Consider the following 15,385-nt stretch of genomic DNA (forward strand, 5'->3'; position numbering starts at 1 on the left):
TAAGTTTTGATTTGTTAGTGTAGGTTTATTCAAAGTTAATTCATCAAACAGGTTGGAAAGAGTTTTATTTTCACTTTGATCTTCTTGACCCTCAACAAAGCTTGAAGAAATGTATCTTGCTGATTCTGCTTCATTATCATCAGTAGAAAGTTGAAGATGTAGAATCCAATTTTTAATAGTTTTCCATGTCATTCTTTTGAAATTTGAATCTTCAACATAAGCAGCACAGTCTGCACAAATCAGAAACATATCATTTGTAAACAATCACAGCGTTAACTTGAACAATGCCAATACAAAAATAAAACGATGTTAAAACAATAAAAAAAAACAATAATACTTATGCGGAGAACTTTCTGAAAACCCATTTCTAAACATGCTAACCACAAAAACTGGCTTGGATTCTCTACTCACACAGATGCAGTGGGCAGCATCACACATAGGGAGTGAGATATAGCAAAACTATCACAAATGGTTACGTTTCCAAACCGTTTCCCTGACCAGCAAGAACAACAAGCATCACTTCTAGATCTGTTTCTGACTACAGTTCCCAAGGATTGTACAACAAATGCTGACAGTCCACTCGGGAACGCTGACCATGCAGTGATAATGGTAGAAATCGCCCTAAACTCTAGACCCAAAACTGAAGAGCCAGTGCTCAAAACAACGAGATATTATAAAAAGGCTGACTGGGAAGCCACCAGAGATCTTATCAGAGATGGCCCATGCGGAAATATTTTTTCTCTTCCTGCTGAACAGTGCGCAAATGAGACCACTGAATGGTTCAAAACAGCAATGGAAGCATATGTTCCCATGCGGAAATTTTATAGCAAGCCCCACTCTCCCCAATGGTTTACTTCGACTTGCGCAACTGCCATTACTCAAAGGCAGCATGCATACAGCAGATTTAACCGACATAAGTCCAGTTCAAACAAACAGAAGTATATAGAAGCGAGAAATAACGTTAAGAAAGAAATAGCGACAGCCAAGAGAGAATTTACTGAAACCACTAAAAAACTCATCGAAGCACAAAAATTAGGAAATCGTGACTTCTGGAAAATCTACAACAGTGTAGTAAATAATGGGCAATCAACAATTCCCCCGCTAACCAACAATCACAAGGTTGTTTGCTCAACAACCGACAAGGCTAATATGCTTGCCAGCCGGTTTGCCTCAAACTCCACACTGGACCCTACCAACCACCCCCTGCCTGACTTTCTTTTGCGGACAGACGCCACGCAAGACGATCTAAAAATCACCCCTGCTCAGGTACACACTATCATAAAAAACCTTGACACTTCTAAAGCATGTGGACCTGATCTCATCCCAGCTGTGCTATTAAAAAAGTGCTCTGCCAAAGTAGCCCCAGTTCTCTCCAAACTCTACAACAAATGCCTTAATGAATCATGCTTTCCGGGCTGTTGGAAAACTGCTTCTGTGGTACCAATATTCAAGAATTCTGGCGAAAGAACTGACCCATCAAATTATCGCCCTATTAGCCTTCTCTCATTTTTCGCTAAAATATTTGAGACCATAATTAACCATGCTCTAGTCCGGCAACTTACAGATGCTAAACTTCTGACTGACAAACAATATGGATTTAGACATGCCCGTTCCACAGCTGACATCCTCACTGTAATCTCTGAACGTATATACCATTCACTGGACAAAGCGGGGGAGGGCAGAGCGGTAGCTCTAGATATATCTAAGGCTTTTGACAGGGTATGGCACAAGGGTTTTCCTCAGGAAAATTAAATCATACGGTATCACTGGTAGAATACTTAAAATAATTAAATCTTTCTTAGAGAAGAGAAAAATCCAGATTGTCCTCGATGGTCGTACGTCTAAACAGTGTGATATAAATGCGGGAGTGCCTCAGGGGTCTATTCTTGGACCTCTATTGTTCCTAATATTTATTAATGACCTCCCCGACAAAACTGCCTCTGAGATGTGTATATATGCTGATGACACTCTATAACAGGCATGACAGGAAAACAAACGCATATCTAAAGAAATGGCAAAAACACTAGAGGATGACCTCAAATCTGTAGTGGAATGGGGACATAAATGGATGGTCACATTCAATGCTGCCAAGACTAAACTGGTTTCCTTCAATAATTACAAGAAACCTTCTCTGCCACCAATAGCAATGGCCAGTTACTCCCTGTCTGAGAGTACATCTTTCAAACTGATTGGCCTAACGTTCACAGGAAACATGAGCTGGAACAATTATATTGAAAACATTGCCAGGACCGCTGCAAAAAAGGTAAGCTCTCTCTACCGTGCTAGAAAACTACTGACACCTGAAAGTATCCTGTACCTCTATAAGGCCACCATTCACCCATGTATGGAGTATTGTTGTCACATTTGGGCCGGTGCATCTGCTACTAGTCTCTCGCTTCTAGACAAGGTTCAAAAAACAGTCGCCAATCTGATAGGCCCTAAACTGACATCTAAGCTTCAGCCTGTCCCATCGACGAAATGTTGCATCCCTCTGCCTGTTCTACAAGTATTTTAATGGTGAATGCTCTGACGAACTGCAGACACTTGTGCCCCCACGACGTAGACACCCTCGACAAACCCGACAGGCAGCTAAATCCCACCTCCACACTGTAGAGATCCTCAGATGTAAAAGATCTTTCTACTCTAGTAGTTTCTTCCCCAGAACCGCTAGACTCTGGAATTCCATTCCAAGTTCCTGCTTTCCCAACTGTACTGACATACAGAAGTTCAAGTGCAATGTGAACCGACATCTTGCTGCCCAAATCCCAACTTAGTGCCCCAGTAGTTGCTGCCCCTGATAGTAGCCCCCTACACCAAAGTGGCAATGCGCCTTGTTTGGGGTGAAAATGTAATAAAAAAAAAAATTTTTTAAAAAAATTAAAAATTAAAAAAATGTGGAGGAGAGGGTGTTCTTTTTAACTAATCTGTACTTTCACCTAACAATTTGATAAACCATAGAAAACAAATGATTTATGCTACAAACATTGAAGGACAACTGAATTTTTTTCCTTGTATGTGTTTGACTAGGGAAGGGGTTGAGGGAACCACCTCAAATGGACAAATGTGATCAGTATCAAATGAAGAATTCAATTAATTGGTAATCGGCCGATTATTAAAGGCCGATTATTAAAGGCCGATTAATTGGTAAGCAGACAATTATCTAATCAGTACATCTTATCGACACGGATTTATTTCAAAATGTTGGAATAGTTGCACTTTTGCACTAATAGCTAAAATAAGGCAACTGTCATACTCCTGCTCTTATCTACTTTGATAAGTAGAAAAAATAAAAATGGGATGGCATTCACCTTAGGCAAGTTGAACCGACTTCCTTTAAAGGAGAAAGTGTCATAGGAATATTAAATTCACAAGTCATCCCCAGCTGAATGTATACCCAGTTAGGGGGAGATGACGTTAGATTTATACATCTCTTACAGGGAAGTATCGAGGCTCTGCATACAATGCCTAGTACTTTCAAATGGTCACTCACCTGGCACAGAGTAAACTCAAAGTTGCTTAACTTGGCAATCCGACAAGAACTGATCTGTCATCATGATTATGTGGTATGAAATACATAACAATCATCTGTTCTAAGATGGTATTGTGGGAAATAAATACCCCATACCGAAACAGGACTCACCCTAAGTGGTTTGAAACAGAAGGGAAAAAGTTTCTAGGAAATATCAAATTCACAAGTTGTCCCTAATCGGATGTACATCCTCGTCAAGGAAGATGACAATGTTATGCTTTAGCGGTTCTTGCAGGAAGATGTGTCAATGAAGTCCTCTTACATACAGCACCCGGTATTCCCAAATGGTTACAAATCTGGTTCAACATTGCTTAACTTCAGTTATCTAACGAGAACCAGCGTGTCGATGTGATTATACTGATACGTAAAAGCAGCGAAAGTAGCAATAATAAATAATAATTTAAAACAATAATCAACAATTATCGAATTAACAACTTTACTCCGGAAACTAACTAAAGAATATGCGAACCATTTCGTTGTGGGACTGATGGCTAGTTGCTACTTTCAGGAGCCGACTCAATGAACAATGTAAGCCTCGTCCGTAATCCATTTAAACTTTCTTTCCTCTCCTGATGAAGAGAATATATTCTCAGAAATTTTGGGAAATTCACATATACCATCTTGTATACACATTGTTAGTAACAGGGAAAATTGTAGCTAACCTGACAAGCATTGGTGTCATGTTCATTCACTTAAGAAAAAAAAAAAAAAGAAAAAAAAAAGGAAAAAACTAAAATGGTGACGTCACTTTTGTATTTGATGATCATGTGTGAGTAACGCAAACTGTATGCAAATTAGATTATGCAAGATGCATAAAAAAAGCGGTAAAAGGAATGACCAGTGAATTGAAAGACTGCATGTTAAGTGAACGGCCGTGTGTATTATTAAGATTTTTTAAGCCACTTCAAAAGATTGTAGGCGGGACAGAACACAACTTTAAAACTCCACTGAAATCAATTCTCAAACTAGAGGTAGTAAATAAATATGCATAATTGAAATTCATTCAATATTGTCCTCATTCTTTACTGCATACACCATTCTCACAAACTGCATTACCATAGCCCTCAAACATGAGCTTTTCACACTACACACAATGCTTCAAGCAAACTACAATAAAAAATTAGAATAAAACGTTTTTAAAAAGTAGCCATATTTTGCATAAATACATACACTATGAAATGAATGGCTAATAATTATCTACACATTTTAATTGTCTATGTAAAACGCAACCAACTTTTAAAAAAAAACTTACAGATGTAAAAATAATTTTAAAAAATCAATTGATGGAGAAATGTTAAAGAAAATCTTATCAAAGCATAAAAAAAAAGATGAAGAGAATCAGTTGCAGGAAGAGATGAAAAGAGAATCAGGAGAGATGTTGCAAAATGTGTTTCTATGGCAACATTACTGATGCACAATATTAATTCTAAAATCTTTATTGCAGACTTAAAAATCCAGATATTTTAAGTCGAAGAACATCTGCTAAGTTCTATCGAGAAGAATGTGTCTGTTAAATTGGACACATTCCCTGACAGATTTACCTTCGGAACTATTAATGCATCGAAAAAGTGATGTTTACCAAAGAACAAAAGAAACAGAAATAGAATCGATTTTTGTCTTGTTATATAACCATTCCCAAGATTCAATAAAATGTTTTTATTGACTTAAATTTTTTAGCATTGTATAAAGATTTTTTTTTTTTTTAGTTCAAGACAAACGATCAACATTCCATTTCACGTTATCAATTTTTTTTTTTTTTTTTTTTTTTTTTTTAAACTAAATCACAAACACCAAAGTTTCTGAATTTTTTTAGATGAGGATAATTTTGACTAATGTTTTCATCTTGAGTGTTTCAGCAGATGTGACCTCTGACATTAAGACGTATCTCGACAAACTTGGGACTCTGTACAGGATTTCAAATTAAACCCTTTATTTAATCCACGAAAGTAGCATGCTACTCTGTTTTGGCTGATGGAATGAGAGCATGCTACACCCATGGATTAAATAAAGTGTTTCATTCCAAATTTCATAAAGATCCAAGTTGAACGGAAAGATTCCACGAGTAAGATAGATCTGAAGAAGGTCAGAGCTGAAGGACAGCTGAAAATATTGTGTGAATGAGACTCAAGATGAGAACATTAATCCGAATTAGTTTTTGTGTATGGAATAGAACCACCAGAATAGTACGAATTGCTCTTAACATCTGGAAACAACTAACACTCATCGAAAGAGCAACTCTACGGACACATTCCTCAGATCTTAGTTCTGATCAAAATAAGAACCAGACTTGCTGATCAGTGCTTGAAGGCCGACGATGAAATCATCAGCAACATTCTTTTGTGAATGCTAAAACAAGGATGCAGTTCAGTGGGGAGACAGCACAAAACCTGCATCAAACACATAACAGACGACTCAATGGGGGATGAGATGCTGAGAGCATCATATCCTGCCTTGACGAGGTACAAAACCAGCTTTAAAAAAATTTTTAAAATCTGGTGATGGATGACCTGTTCTTCTCCCCCTCTTAATTCTTTCTCACAAAAGAGACATAACGAGTTTATCTCTGCTATATCATTTACATGGCAGGTACTCGGCTGAGTTTCAATCTATGACTGCTTCCCGTAAAACATTCATAGCAAACACTCATCTAGCTACAACCACTGCCAATAATTTCCCTATTTGTACTCAAAATTAAATGGAAATTCCATGAGCAAAGCTTCTTTCCTTGGAGCTGCCCATCAGTGGAACACAATACCATGGGGCTGATTCCCCGTCGTTTTCAAGTCTAACATAAAAAAAAAAAAAAATTGTTAAACCGTCCTTAGAAATAATCAATTCCTACCCAATTTCCACCATTGTTCACCAATTTATCAGTGTTTACTAATTAACCTTTATCCTCGAGTGGCCTCTGGGCCTTTATAAGTAATGACTTTACTGTACAACAATAAAAATACACACACATGATGACCTGCCTTGTGTGATGGAAGATAGAGACAACATGAAAGGATCCATGGCATTACAAATATTTGATGTCAAAATGTTGCCTTTTATTTTTTTAATGCTCGATTGATTTGTTTGAAAAATTGAACAATTCTTCCCATCACGTTAAAATGGAACAGACAAAAGAAATGAAAGAGAACTTTAAGTCAGTGTTTCCCAACTGGTGTGCCGCTAAGATATAATAGCTAGAAAGCATTTAATTTAATTCTGTTCAGGATGACACTGCTCAATTTAAAAAAACTAAATAAATAAATCAAAAAAAAAAAAAAAAAAAAAAAAAATCAGCAAATTTTTGGAATCTAAACATTTGCCACATACTAATTGGTAAGCTATTAGTATGGTTTATGTTAATGATGGGGCGATTAATCAGAATATCAGAAGGTTTTTAAAGTACTGAGAATCAGCATCGGAGCCAAATAATTCAGACCAGATTTCAATATCAAAACGATACCAGATATTGAATATAAGCTATATTGATTTATGTGAATAAAAATTCTCTTTATATAATCTTTTGTTTTGTTTTTTTTATTTTATTGCAGAAAGGCTTTACAAGTAGAAAATATTTTTTTTTGAGATAGACATACCACAAAAAAAAATCTTAGTGTACCGCCATTGGGAAAAAAAAAAGGTTGGGAACCACTGCTTTATGTAAAACGAGGAAAATATTAGAAAAAAAAAAAAAAAAACATGCGTAGTTGAAATGCAATCCTATTTATGATTTCTAATAATCCTCTTGTCAGCTTACAAGAAAAGAAACGTAGAGAAAAGCTTTGAAAAGATTTACAAACAGTAAATACTGAACAAGCAGAAGAAATGACAAATGCCAAAGAGAAATCAATAAAAAAAAAAGCCAAGGATATACGTAAATACAAATAAACTCTTAACAGAAGTTAATATCAAAAATGTGTTTAATAGTAGAAATAAAAAAAGGTGATGATGGTTAAATGGTTAATGACACCGACTGATGACCTGGGTGTTCCAAGTTTGAACCCAGTTTGTTCTACCAAAATCACTTTCAATGAGAATGTTGGCAACCTTCACATGGTCCTTCATCTAACTACCCGAGGTCTTCCTAGAAAGAATTCTGACCAGAAAATTATCAGGGAAATTAATGGAACCAATAGAATATTCTGCTTCATACAATATGCTGATGAAAGAATGAAACTGTTTTGATGGCTTTTGAATAATTTGGTGGTTGTTTCAGATTTAGTTTGTGCAAATGAAGGTTAGTATTTGATAACAAAAAGCAATTGTTGGTTGGTTGTTTTACGGCATATCAACCCTTTTCGGGTTATTTAATGCCGAATCCAAAGATTTTGAAAAAAAATTTTTTAATAGAATATATTTGTTGTTTTCAAATCAGTTTCTATTTAACCCATAGTTGGGATCCTAACAGGTACTACCACTCTGGGTCAGAGTGGACCTGGGAGCAATGGTAATTAAAGGGTGGCTCCACACTTCCCAAAGCCCACAAGCTGGGGCCTCACCACTGGATATAGTTTAAGGTCATATCCAGGACCTTCGGCTGATGTAACCTTCAACAAGGACCCATGGTGTAATGCAGATGGCTCTAAAATACCACCCCCCGCAGGCCACATCAGCCCGCCAAAGAAAGCTTTAATCCAACCCACGGAACTCTTGTGGAAAATATTTAAAAAATAGAAATGCGTGAAAATGATTAACAGAAGGTTTTGGAGAACCAGTTTTCACTAACAAGCAATGTTAACAAAGAAAAATAGTATAAAACACATCCAGGTGATTTTTTTTTTAATTTTATTTTGACTAAAAAATCTGCAATATGGTCTTCCCCATTCAAAACCTTTAGAGACCCCTGGTGTAGCGGATAAAGTACTAGGTAATAATTTAGTCCCAAGAGACATTCTTCTGAAGGTTGAAGATACAATTCACAATGCAGGTGATACTAAGACAATTACAAATTACTAAAGACTTCTCCCTGGTTACGCCAACACAAGAAGAGCACGTTACTCCCATGGATTAAATTAAAGGTTCTGTTCAAAAGTTATGTGCAGATACCAGAGTTCGACCGAAAGATACACCTGAAGAAAGTCAGAGGTCAGAGGTTACATACAATACACTTAAAAATGATATTTTAATTAATGTAGATTGCGTATGTATTATTATAGAATCAATCCTCTATTAAATATTATGACAAATTATTTACCCGGTGGATTAATTTGCAAAAAAATGTTTTAAATAAATAAAAAAATAAAAATCTTCAAATAATAATGATAATGTCGTTCATCAAATTGTGTTTGTTTACAATATCACGTCAGCTAATATTTGGGCTTGACGATCTTAAAAACAGTCTTTCTTCTCTTATAGATAAAAAAGAATTTTTACAGAGGAATAGTTTATGTTACACTGGTGTAACTTTGGCTGTTGTAACATAAAATATTCCTCTGTAAAAATTCTTTTTTATCTATAAGAGAAGAAAAACTATTTTTTAAGATTAGATTTTTTTTTTGATTTTCGATACTTAGATGAATTTCTGTACAAAATATATCTAAAGAACACTGCCAGGAATATAAATTATCTTCATGTGAAATTTGCAAAAGATAGGCGCAACCATTTCAGAACCTATGAGAAAGAAACACACACAAAGTGATTTTTATATAAGAGTAGAGATTTGTAAGTAATAAAAACCATCAGATGAAAGGAAAAAACAAAACCTATTTTATAACAATGAAAAGGTTTGTTGCCTAAACCATTGGATATAGATTGGAGAAAGTTATAGTGCGTAAGTGAGGAATGGACAAATTAGGACATTCTTTGGGATGAAAGTTTGTAAGAAGTTATCTCTAGGAATCTGAAACAAGCAAAAATGAGAAATCAAATAACAAAACTCCTGTGTAACAACAGACAGTCACAAATGAAATGCGAACAAAAGGCATCCTAGATTTTGACCACTGACGCAAAAGAAAATGTCAACATGAACAATAAGAGAATTTATGAATCGGAAATCGCAATTAAAGAGTAATGCAAACTAAAAAACAAATCAGGTTGAACAAAAATGTCAGTCACTACCCGAGATGGGACACATACTGACAAAGTTTGATCAGCATAATTAAGTCACTACTCCTCCATCCTCTCACCGCAATGCTACCACCAAATAAAAAGCGACTATTTTATAAACAAAGAGATTGTCATTTAATTTGTTAAAACACAAAAGTACACGATTTAAAATCGTCAAGAATACATTAAAAGGTCAAGCAGAAGTGTATCGAATAAATATACATCCATATGTAACAACTTGCATTTGGGTATGCAATGGATGGGAGAGAGAAAGGGGACGTCTTTCCTCATTGTTTTCATGCATCTCTCTAATCATCCATCATTCCCAAAGATACTCAAGTAGTCCTTTGTGGGACTAAGTAAATAATTGATCAGGGTATAACCAAATCACCTAACAGGGCTATTTCTCCTAAAGAGAAACTATGTAATTATTTATGACTGAAACACTGATTGAAGAGTAAAAAGCAAACACTGAAGTGATGCAGTGTGTGCTCTTCCTAATCAGATGGTAAAGTCAGTTTTCTAAGCCCATCTGGCTACAGTAATTTAATTTGTTAGATGAAAGTACAGAGTACTTAAAAAGCTCCCGCTTCTTTCTAAATAATATTTCAGCATGGTCCGTGAACTACACAAATACCGATTTTGTTAAGTATGCCTCATGAAGCAACACGGGTAACTTTGTTGATTTTAACTTAAGCAGCATAATACTGAGAATTTATCTCCATACAGAAAAAAATTTAGAGATACAGAAAATGTAAGTCACATAGGATTACAACCCGTTTAACAAGCTGCAAAATAAACACGGCAAATGGTTTGAAGCAGATTGTACCAATCTAAAGAACGACCAAAATACATAGTGACGACACAATGGTATTATTTAGATGCCAAGTCAACATAGCGGATTATAACGTGACAGTTTTTGTTTTCAACTAGTGTTATCAAAAAAAAATTTGATTGACAACATCAACATGACAATAATCCCCATTGACATTGTCAAGTTGCATCAGCGTTGCCACCAATTACCAATGAAATTAAAAAAGAAAAAAAAAGCTGTGACATGACATGAATTTGATGCAGTGGTTGTAACCATAGTTATATTGTTATGATATCCGTAATTAAAAAAAAAAATTGCTAATAAAAAGCCATGTTTCTGAATTTTTTTTGAAATGAGGATTGGTTATTCATATTATTTGGATTCATCGAACTACTGTTCTCATTTTGAGAGTGATTTTTCACGTTTCAATCAATGTAACCTTAAGGTTGAAAGTTCAATTCTCAGTGTTGGCAACCGAAAAATAAAATTGCTTAGGACAACAATTCAGTCATCGCTGATGGAACCTGTGAAGTAAATAAAGGGTTCCGCTCGAAATTCTGTCCCAATTCCAGAGTTCAACAGAAACATTCCCAAGTTCGACAAGATACACCTGAAGAAGGTCGAAGGTTATATCGACCAAAACGTGAAAATAACATTCAATATGAGAACAGTAGTCGAATGAATCCAAATAATATAAATACAAGTCATGATCTTATAATAAAATATCTAGTCACCACTCCTAGTAAATAATAGTTCAAATTTGCTACAAACTTAATTTTGTATGACGTGTAAAGTTCGGTTATGGGCATAAAATAAAAACCATAGTTATCGCATCTGATTATATGCTAATGTATCTCATGAAGTAATGTGAAATTTTGTTATTCATATGCAAATGAGACGGTTCTGGTTTGGATAAAAAGACGTTTTTCGGAGAAGGTGGAAAATTTAGAGTTGTGAGCTTGGATTGCAGTGTGACGACTAACCATGAAAGTTATTAGGTGAAAGTACAGAATAGTTCATTTATTTTTTAACCACACAAGCCTAAAAAAAAAAAAAAAAAAAAAAAAAAAAATCAATTAGTTGTTACGATATGACCAGATGTATTCTAAATTTATTCCCAATTACGTATCATGTTAATAAAAGGAAAAAAAAAAAAATGTAATATGCCAGTCATGGTATGTTACAACCCAAATGGCAAGGTAGTCTAAGGTTCTTTGATCAGCACCGTCATGAAATAACCCAGAGCACAATTCGACAAGACAAGAAAAAAAAAAAATTAAATAACCAGACGTGTGTGTGTGTGTGTGTGTGTATACTGGCAAATTTAGTTAGTATTCCCAAATGTTAACCCATCTGGTACTAGCCAGACTCATCGTTACTTAACTTTGGTGATTTGGCAGGAATTAATGTAACAATGTGATTCAGCTCCACCTCCATAGGTCATAGAAAGCGGGTGGTTGATGTAATACAGACACAATCAGGAATAATTCTATTCGTTGTTTTGTAACTCGTGCTGGGCAGAAGAGTCCTTTGGTTAGGACAATCGTCCAGTATGGGAAATGCTCAGACAGAAAGAAACTGCAACCTACTGTCTGTACAACTGCAAAGAAAAGCTATGGCAATACATCAAACACTTTCAAGAAACAGTGTGAATGAGATTCTTAATAATGAGCAACAATGAATTCATGAATGCCTTCAGGGAAAGAGATGGATGGAAAGTAATAGCTGTCCATGCCTATACCAGGTGGGACACCACATGAACAAAACAAAGTTTGCATTAATTTGAACTAATTTTATAGGGGAATCATAATGTCCAACTAGTCTCAAAAGCGAGTAGGTAGAGGAGTAACTTAAACTTTATATTTGTTTTTTTGACCATAGTTATTTATTTGTCTATACTGCAAATTGTCACACTTTGTTTAACAACGCAGGCAATTTTACAAAAATTAAATTATTAATTAAAAAAATCATTATATTATTATTCTATAGTTATTTGCATAGCAAGTGCTCAACTGAACTCCAATCTAAAGTGGATGTGGGAGGCACAGTACGAGATGGACAAATTACATCCGAACTACTCTCAGGCAGTCTCCGTCAGGCCTGCCACGTCCTCACTCCAGAGGACTTCAATCCTGTGTGTGGCGCTGCTTGAACACCGACAGCAGTTCTTTGTATCTGGCTAGCTATAACTAGCTAGACTTTCTATCTTGCTCCACGTTCCACTCTTTAGGACATTCAGACTGTAAATTGATTATGGCCCACTTGAACTTAAGCGATAGGCTTAAACTAGCCGGATACTGAAAGTTTAATAGCACCTGGCAGAAGTTTAGAGAGATATAATTCAGTGGGCACTAGTGGGGGCGGTAACGGGAAGTAAGTAGTAGGTTAGCTAAGATTAGATGCTTCTATGTCCAATAGAGCCAACACCTCACTCAAGAAAGAGTGAAGGCAAAGAAGCATGCAGCTGATAGGCTGACCCCTAGAAATAGCACTAGCTATGGACGACCTAAACCGCTTGGCTACATTAATGGAAGTTTCCAATGAAGCCGTGAACATTGATGCTCTTGAGCGCAAAGCTGCTTTATGTTGCGGTTCGGATGGGTACATTCGGAAAGTAAATAACCTGGAAGGACATACCCTCATATTGACGCGGGAGATCTGCAAAGGATTTTGGGAGCATTTATCAAAGCACTTCACCCAACTACCTAGACTCAGGGTCTCAAAGTTTGGCAGCTATTTAGCCGACACACCCCACCTCATGGCAGCTTGAGCAGCTAGCTGTGATGGTCCATGTGATCACATGGCTGTGGAAAGGTCAACAACATGGTGTGGACAAAAATTTAGATGATTATAGGCCTTTGACTTTGCTAAACACAAAGTTGAAGATTTTGGCAAAGATACTTGCAGGTTGTCATCATTGACTTGATCGAACCAGATCAGAGCAACGCTATGAAAGGGAGATCGATTCAAAACAATCTGCATTTGATCCACAAAATCATAGAGGGAATAGAAGATGACACCAAAGCTGCGCTGATTAATCTAGATCAGTCCAAGGCTTTCAATAGAGTCAACCATCATTACCTAAGATCTGTTTTAGAAACCGCTGGTTTTAATCAGGACTTCCGCAAGTGGGTTTCCATTCTATACAACAGGCCAACGGTAGTGGTGCAGATCAATAGTAGGCTTTCAGAGTCTTTCGTGGTCTCTCAGTGCGCCAGGGCTGCCCACTGTTGCCTCCGTTATACGTTCTGACGCTGGAACTTCTCCTTTGCAAGTTAAGGAACGAGGCGACTACACCAGTCCTGCACGGAATAGCTCTCCCTGGTAGTACACAAGCCAGGGTTTCCACGTTCGCCGACAACATCAACATGTGCGTGTTGAGCAGCACAAACATCAAAATGGTAACCAAGGCTCTCACTCACTACGAAGAAGTAACAGGGGCCTTCTTCAACCGCAAACTGACAGATTTGCGGTTGAGCACCTGAAATTGTGAATCTGCACATCTGGACCAATGGCCTAGTTTGCGTTCTCGGTGTCTAGTTTGGACCGGGTCTACAGCTGGATAAAAACTGGTCGAAAGTACAAACAAAGGTGGAATCATCGGTGGAGACTTAGATTTGAAGGAGATTGTGCTTGGAGGGTTGAGCGGAGGTCTTCCTTTACCGGATATCTGTACTACCCCTTTCCGCAAAACACCTCCAAGCTTTAACAGAGCTCCTCTCCTTGCTTTTGTTTGCAGGTCTGTACTAAAAGTCCAAGCAAGGGAGGCCTGGGACTGCCCGATCTCAAATGTCATAGACATGCCGAGAAGTTGGGTGTCCTAGGTCATTCACTAGAGGAGGACGTTCCATGGGTCCCTGAAGTGGGAAGTGCATTTCCCAACTTTAAGCCCGACCACTTGGTCAAAGGCCGTCATAGGCCGAAGGGGGAATCAAAGTTCTTTGCCGAATGCCAAGCTGCGCTTAAAGCTGTTTCGAGGACTAGTGTCCTTTCAGAGCCTAGGAAGAAACTTTATCTGGCACTAGTGGTAGGTACCACTTCGGATGCCCTTAGAGAGTGGCTGCGATAGTCTGAAAAAGAGTCGCTCACAGTGGAATTGGGCGCCGGGACGGCACTTTCTTAATAATTCCGAGTTTTCCCCTTACCTGGTGACTGGTCCAGAACGCACTGCCCCTCTTTACCAAACTTCAAAGTAGACAGAGTTATTGCTTCCTGGTGTCTGTACTGCAATGAAATTGAAATAGCCGAGCACGCCTTTTCTACTGCAGCCGACTTTGGGAACTCATGAAGTATGTCAAAGAAGTAACAGCTTACAATGACGCAGAGCACCCGATTTTCCTTGACGACACATGTATCATAGACAACATTGATCCACCACTGTCTGAAGAGAAAAGAAGGTTTTTTTTCTTTTTGGCTATCCTAGCAGTAGCAAGAATGGTGATTTGGATCACCCACTTCAAAAAGGTCTACAAGGGACATCTGTTTCAGATCGTGATCTGGTTGTTTAAACATCTGCTTAAAGTGAAAATCAGATGCGATTAGAGAAGGTTGTCTAAAATGGATTTTTATGCATCCATTGAGGAGCCAGGTTTGAATTCATGCTCCCTCTAAAGCATGGCACACGCGGTCCTGGGTACTTCAGAACGCATCCCGTAGAATAGCATAGTCCTTAAGAAGACTCTTGGCTAATGGTACAAAGGAGATCCTGTTCCTGCTTTGTTTATTGGTACTAGAGAACCTCAGAGTTTGCCAAACCCATGCATCTTTTTATTGCCACCCCGGTCTTCCCCCACTCGGAGGTCACCTTCCACCCCCACTTTCTCACCTTAATATTTTCTTCCACATCTAGTAAATCACCCCTTCCCCCATCCCAACTAGAGATCATCCTGCTTGTTTTCAGTTCCTCGGAAAACAATGGACGATCTAATACTATGATTAGGGTCGGTAGTGACTATACTAATGCACCCCAATAGGCATTTTATTTGGTTCAATCTTTTTTGAGGGGAGGG

At 37.4% G+C, this 15,385-nt stretch overlaps 1 protein-coding gene across 4 annotated transcripts in view; it reads right to left on the reverse strand.

Moving 5' to 3' along the window:
• Positions 1-15,385, reverse strand: part of LOC145293723 (serine incorporator 1-like) — a 107,210-nt gene that overhangs the window by 85,994 nt on the left and 5,831 nt on the right. The window lies entirely within an intron of this gene.

Source organism: Euprymna scolopes, chromosome 15 (assembly GCF_053919585.1).
Source record: "Euprymna scolopes isolate OS-2025 chromosome 15, ASM5391958v1, whole genome shotgun sequence".
Lineage (NCBI taxonomy): Eukaryota > Metazoa > Mollusca > Cephalopoda > Sepiida > Sepiolidae > Euprymna > Euprymna scolopes.